The 6000-nt window shown below is 46.4% G+C and overlaps 1 protein-coding gene across 9 annotated transcripts in view; it reads right to left on the bottom strand.

The window, feature by feature from the left end:
- vit (vitrin) overlaps positions 1 to 5560 on the bottom strand; it is a 42290-nt gene extending 36730 nt beyond the window's left edge. For 4 of the 9 annotated variants that reach the window (XM_033021800.1, XM_033021805.1, XM_033021801.1 and 1 more), the window contains exon 1: positions 5222 to 5559. The gene's annotated coding sequence lies outside the window, so the exon portion shown is untranslated. Of the gene's footprint in view, positions 1 to 5221 lie in introns of all 9 variants that reach the window. The other 5 variants (XM_033021806.1, XM_033021802.1, XM_033021803.1 and 2 more) reach the window with 2 other exon arrangements.
- Between the last annotated feature and the right edge of the window lie 440 nt (positions 5561 to 6000).

Here is a 6000-nt window from a genome sequence, read left to right on the forward strand (position 1 = left end):
AGTCCTTCAAAGTGCAGGCTTGTGAGGAATTCTAGGACAGCTGGAATATCCACCTTTCTGTGGTCTAGATTGTTGTCCAGGCAGTATTTAGTCCATTTCTTGACATGACATAAATATTGTTTTTGAGTGGAAAGTCTCTGTGCTGCTGTGATCATGTCCACAGTTCTATCAGATAAACCCATATGCCGAAATGGTTCCTTCAGAGTCTACAACCCAATAAATTTAGATAATTATGGCAAGGATGGCTGTCCCCAGTCACCGGATGCACCAGCAACTGAGGACTATGTTTTAAAGTAATATATGGTGTAAGCACCAAATCCTGCAGCACCGAGAACCATGGTTGGGTAGGCCAATCAGGTACTATGAGAATCCCAGATGCCGAGTCTAGCTGAATTTTCCGTAGTACCCGATTGATGAGGCAGAAAGGAGGAAATGCATAAATGAACCATTTCCCCCAGTGCAAAGAGAATGCATCTGTAGCTTCTGCCTCAGGATCTGGTTCCCATGATATATACCTAGGTAACTGATGATTTAACCTGGATGCAAAAAGATCAATATCCGGCCTTCCGTACTTTGCTGTGATATCAGCAAATATCTTTCTGTCTAACATCCATTCCGTATTTTCATTAAATTTTCGTGACCTGGCGTCTGCCACTGAATTAAGTATCCCTGGTAGATACGTAGCCGATAACCAAATATTCCTTTGGATACACCATTCCCAAATATGGTTTGCCAATTCAGCACAGGATATTGATATATTTCCACCCATATGATTTATATATGCCACCACCGTGGTATTGTCTATCTGCAATCTAACATGCTGGTTAATCATTCCCGAGCAATAAGATTTTAAACCATAAAAAGCACTCAACATTTCTAAGTAATTTATACCCTTTGTGGTAAGTAGGTTAGTTTCCTGTATATTCCATCTCCCTCCAGAGCTCGAGATGGTATCCGTTGCTCCCCAACCCAGTGCACTGGCATCTGTTTGTAATACCACAGATGGGTTTGGAATAACTATTGGGTTGGAGCTATATATAACATTTTGTTCCCACCATTGTAGTTCTTTTATAGCTCTAATTGTTAGCTCCATAGGCCTATCAAAATGGCCTCTATTAATTTTTAGTGCTCTAATTTTTTCTCTTTGTAAATTTTGGTAATGCAATCGTCCAACTTGAATGGCAGGAAACGTGGCTATAATTTTCCCAATAATCCTGGCTACCCGTCTAATGGATGGTTTAACGGTATTAATAAGCTCTGTGCAATCCTTTTGGAACTCAGTGGCTTTCCCTATAGGTAAAGTCACTAACATATCAAGTGTGTTAATAGTGAACCCCAAGTAATCAATATTAGTTGCAGGTGTTAATCTTGACTTAATTGGATGGATAATGAATCCCAGCTGTTCCATCAATTTTCTTGTGGCAACCACTGCTCTACTAGCCAATTCATAAGTTTTCCCCACAATCAAGATATCCATTTTAAAATGAGCATATTGTACAAACTTATTAAGTGTTGATAAATCAATAATTATCCGGCAACCCCCATCTTTCTTATGTCTAATGAATATATTTGAGACAAATTCCTGTTGTTCATGTTTGGTTTTTTCAATTACTCCTTTCGTGAACAACCTTTGTATTTCAATTTTTGCTTTAGCTCTGTCTAATTTGGTAAGCATATAAGTTCTGTCCGGTGTATGTTGTACTGGAGGTTCTTGTATGTGTATAAACTCTATAAGATATCCCTTAATACTGCTAAGGATATACCTATCCACAGTTAACTTACACCATGCTTCCAAATGAAATTGCAACCTCCCTCCAAGTTCTGTGCTCCTTATTAATTTTTGAGGCACAGACCCACCTACCTCCATGGTTATCGGTGGTGTTACTTTCTTGGTCTTAACCGAGGTTGCGGAGGGCCTTGAGGTTGAAAGTGGGGTAAATGTTGAAGTGGAGGCTTCCGCATTTTCCATTGTGGGCGTCCCGGGCCAACCCCTAAAAAAGGACGCTGTTGCTGGTTTCCTCTGGCCTCTCTCCAATTTTTCGTACTATACATACTAGTACTTGCTTTTTTAGTCGTCCCATAAGGATGATACCGTTTTCCGACATATCCTTTGGTCGCTTTTATTAGGCCCAACGTTTTGGCCTCTTCCTCCAAATCTTTGACCTGTTTTGATAGGTCACCCCCAAACAACAAATTTTGAGGTTTTATGGCTTTCTGTTTGCACAGGATTGCAAATTTTGGGTCTAACGTTGGCTGAATAGCCCCTTTCCTGATGTTGTTCAGTTCAAATTGAACATTGCAAAACAGTGTAAAGCGTCTTTCATATCATTGGACATATGCACATTTTCCAGCGTACGGGCCAAAGCTGTTATACCCGCCGAGAGTCCTTTACTAGCATTCTGTATTTTTATATCCAGACTCCGAATATCCTGCCCCACGTGTCTCCAAATGCTTCGGTTCACCTTGGGTACATTCAGAGCCGCACAATTTCGCGGAGGTAAATGTCTTGCCCATACCTCAGCTAAGGTATCAGTTTTGAGGTGATGGGTCGTCATATAATCAATGCTGGCCGCCATCCTGGCCTCTAGGTCTTTTCCAGTTTCTTCTTGCTGGAAATATGTGTGCACCATGTCCAGCAACTGTGTTCCCTCATCCTCCATATGGGAACGTGGCTCTGACTCTTGTTCAGAGTCCGAGTCAGGCAGCCCTTGAACACCCTCTTCAGATGAGGATGATATGTCCAGCAGCCTTTTCTGGCCATGCTCTGAGGGACTTACACCTGTATGTGTGCGGCTTTTATCCATTTTCTGGAGCCTGACACTATGGAGATGTTCCTCCCACAAACCGCTCCAGCCGACTTTCGTGCTCTCCCGCACTAGTCGCTCGCGGGTGTTTCTTTTTAGCCCACCGCTCCTGCCGACTTTCGTGCCCTCGGGCACTAGTCGCACGCGGTTTAAATCGCAACTCGTCGCCATGCCTACCGGCTCTGGTTGCTCCCGGCCGCTGCAAACGCCGTTTTTCGCCGTCCCGGTACTCCTGCAAACAGATAGATGACGGCCCCACATGCTGCAGCCACTCGTACTGTTTTCCGAGCTCTGCAGATGCGATCGCTGCCGGCTGCTCTATGCCCTGCAGCTGGTCATCATCACTGCTATACAAGTAAGTATTTACCGGCGATTTTTCGGGCTCACTTTCCCAGCGGTTCGTTTTGCGGTTCGCCTTCCCGCCCGGTCTAGAATTAGTTTTTCCCGGCGCGGGGTTTGAATCTGGCACAGCTGGCTCAACGCAAACTGCCTGTGCCGTCGGCTGCTGCTGCGGGTCCCCGGCACCTTTACCGCCGACATCCTGCAGCTTCTTCACAGCCTTTCTGCGTCCTCTATCCATTCCTAAAAAACGGTGAAAATGCAGAATCACTTACCTGCCGTCGACCGGCTTGTTAACTCTCCCGTTCAAGGGGACGTTCTCCCCAGGTCCGACACGTTCAATGCGTGTATGCGATATGACACGCATGCGCCGTAGGCGGGGTTCTTCACGAAGTCACTCACGTGACTCCGAAGTAAAATGAGCCCTCAGTCAGAATAGATCACCGGTTTAAGGCGGAGTTAGTCATAGAGTGATACAGGCCCTTCGGCCTACTTCCCCACACCGGCCAACATGTCCCAGCTACACTAGTCCCACCTGCCTGCGTTTGGCCCTTTTCCCTCTGAACCTGTCCTATCCATGTACCTGCCGAATTGTTTCTTAAACGTTGCGATAGTCCCAGCCTCAAGTACCCCCTCCGGCAACTCGTTCCATACACCCACCACTTCTGAGGGAAGATAGACACAACAAGCTGGAGTAACAGCGGGACAGGCAGCATCTCTGGAGAGAAGGAATGGGTGACGTTTCGGGTCGAGACCCTTCTTCTGAGGGATTTGGGAATTCTCCGCCATTGAGAGCTGTGGAGGCGGTGGCATTGAATAGGTTCAGGATAAAATAAAGGAGTGATGTATGGTTCCCAATGAGTCCCGGGTTATGGGAAACCGGCAGGAATGTGAAGTTACAACGCGAATATGGACAGGTGGAGGGGAAAATCTCTTGCCCTGTATTTCGACGCTGTGACCTGTCGTCCCAGGCTCCCAGCCAGGGGTCATAGAATAGAATAGTTTCTTTATTGTCATTGTAACATGAACCATGTACAACGAAATTGTAAAATGTCAGCCAGTCAGTGCACCATTTAAACATTTCTAAAAGCTAACGATACATACAAGGTAAAATATTTAAAAAAAGATAAACAACTAAAATAAATATCATGAAAATAGCACGCATAAACACCCAGCCCTACATCCTTCTGTCGATTTCACAGTCTCTTATTATGTATCGCCCCTGCGTTCCTTGGCATCCTCCCCGTCTCAGCCTCCCAACTTGGTCTCGATTTGGGAAGATCTCTAAACTCCAGTGCAGCAAATCCTGTCGACCCGCTCCTTCCCCCACACGATAGTCCTGTCGTCCCAGGATCAAGTCTGACCAGCCTTCGCCGAACTCCCTTAATAGCAAGTAAATCCTGCTTTCTTAAATAAGTAGACCAAACCTCTGCACTGTACTCCAGGTGTGGTCTCACACCTGCTCACTGTACTTTATGGATAGTAGCCTTAAACCATAACTATGGGGATGACTGCATCTGGGCCACGTTCCAATGATTGCATTTTATTACTAGTAGTTTTGTTAATAATAACAGTTAAAATAATAATAATCAGTATATAATAAAAAACAATGAAATGCAATCATTGGAACGTGGCCCAGATGCAGCTGTAGTACCGCATGTGGGCAGCGTGTGGCGCATCATCCCACGGTTAACTTGGCAGCCAAGTTCAATAACTCAAACTCTCCCAATAACATTCTTGGCTGGAGGCAATTTCATTCCTGTCGGTACTAGATGGGTTTTTTTTTTTAATTTGCATTTCTCTAGCCGGTGTGGGTTTTTAATGGAAGTAATGTGCAGTGAAGAAAATAGGAGGGTGACTCTGCGAGCTGCTGTAACGGGTGTACATATAATACAGAGGCAGAAACACACACAGCTACAGAGAAACTTGCATGGGTGTACAGTACATCACACAGACACATCCAGCCAACGGACATCCTGATAACATGGGCAGGACAACGCAACAACAACATGCACAGAAAGCAGCATCAGGTGTACTGCATTTACAGATTAACGTGTTATTTATCTGATAACACTCACCGACTGGGTGTTAGCAGGAAGAAGCGGGCGATGCGAGAGAAGACTGACTCTTTCTGACACTCACAGTATCTATCTCAGAGGCGAACCCAGATGAACGGGGGCATTGAACAAGGTGGAGCGATGCTGGCGACGGTTCCGGCGCTCTGTCCCCAGGGAAGTGGCCGCATTCTCGCCGCAGGTCCCCGGCGCTGCAAGCACCCGAGCCCCGCTGAGCTCGGCTCGAATGACTGTCCCCGAGTGACGGGGAGGCAGAGCGGGATGAGGGGGCGCGGCTGAGTAAGGAGGGGCGGGCTACCGCGGCAATAAAACCTGCAGCACCGGAGGGGTCCGAATCCTTAGAGAAAGAGATAGAGAGTTCGTCTCACCATCTTATTACCCCTGTCCCACTTAAGAAACCTGAACGGAAACCCCTGGAGACTTTGCGCCCCACCCAAGGTTTCCGTGCGGTTCCCGGAGGTTTTTGTCAGTCTCCCAACCTCCTTCCACTATCTGCAACCTCCGGCAACCACCTGCAACCTCCGGGAACCGCACGGAAACCTTGGGTGGGGCGCAAAGTCTCCAGAGGTTTCCGTTCAGGTTGCGTAAGTGGGACAGGTTAGTTTTTAACAGTACCACCCCCCGTTTCAGAATCTCCCACAAAAGGAAATATTCGCCCTGCATTCTCAGGATCTTAGACGTTTTAATTAAATCCACGGTAGAAGGGGAAATCATGTTTGATTAGTCTATTGGGGTTCTTTGAAGAGGGAACAGGTGATCTATTATAAAGGGCAACGATGGAT

The sequence above is a fragment of the Amblyraja radiata genome, chromosome 5, assembly GCF_010909765.2.
Source record: "Amblyraja radiata isolate CabotCenter1 chromosome 5, sAmbRad1.1.pri, whole genome shotgun sequence".
In the NCBI taxonomy this organism is placed as follows: Eukaryota; Metazoa; Chordata; class Chondrichthyes; order Rajiformes; family Rajidae; genus Amblyraja; species Amblyraja radiata.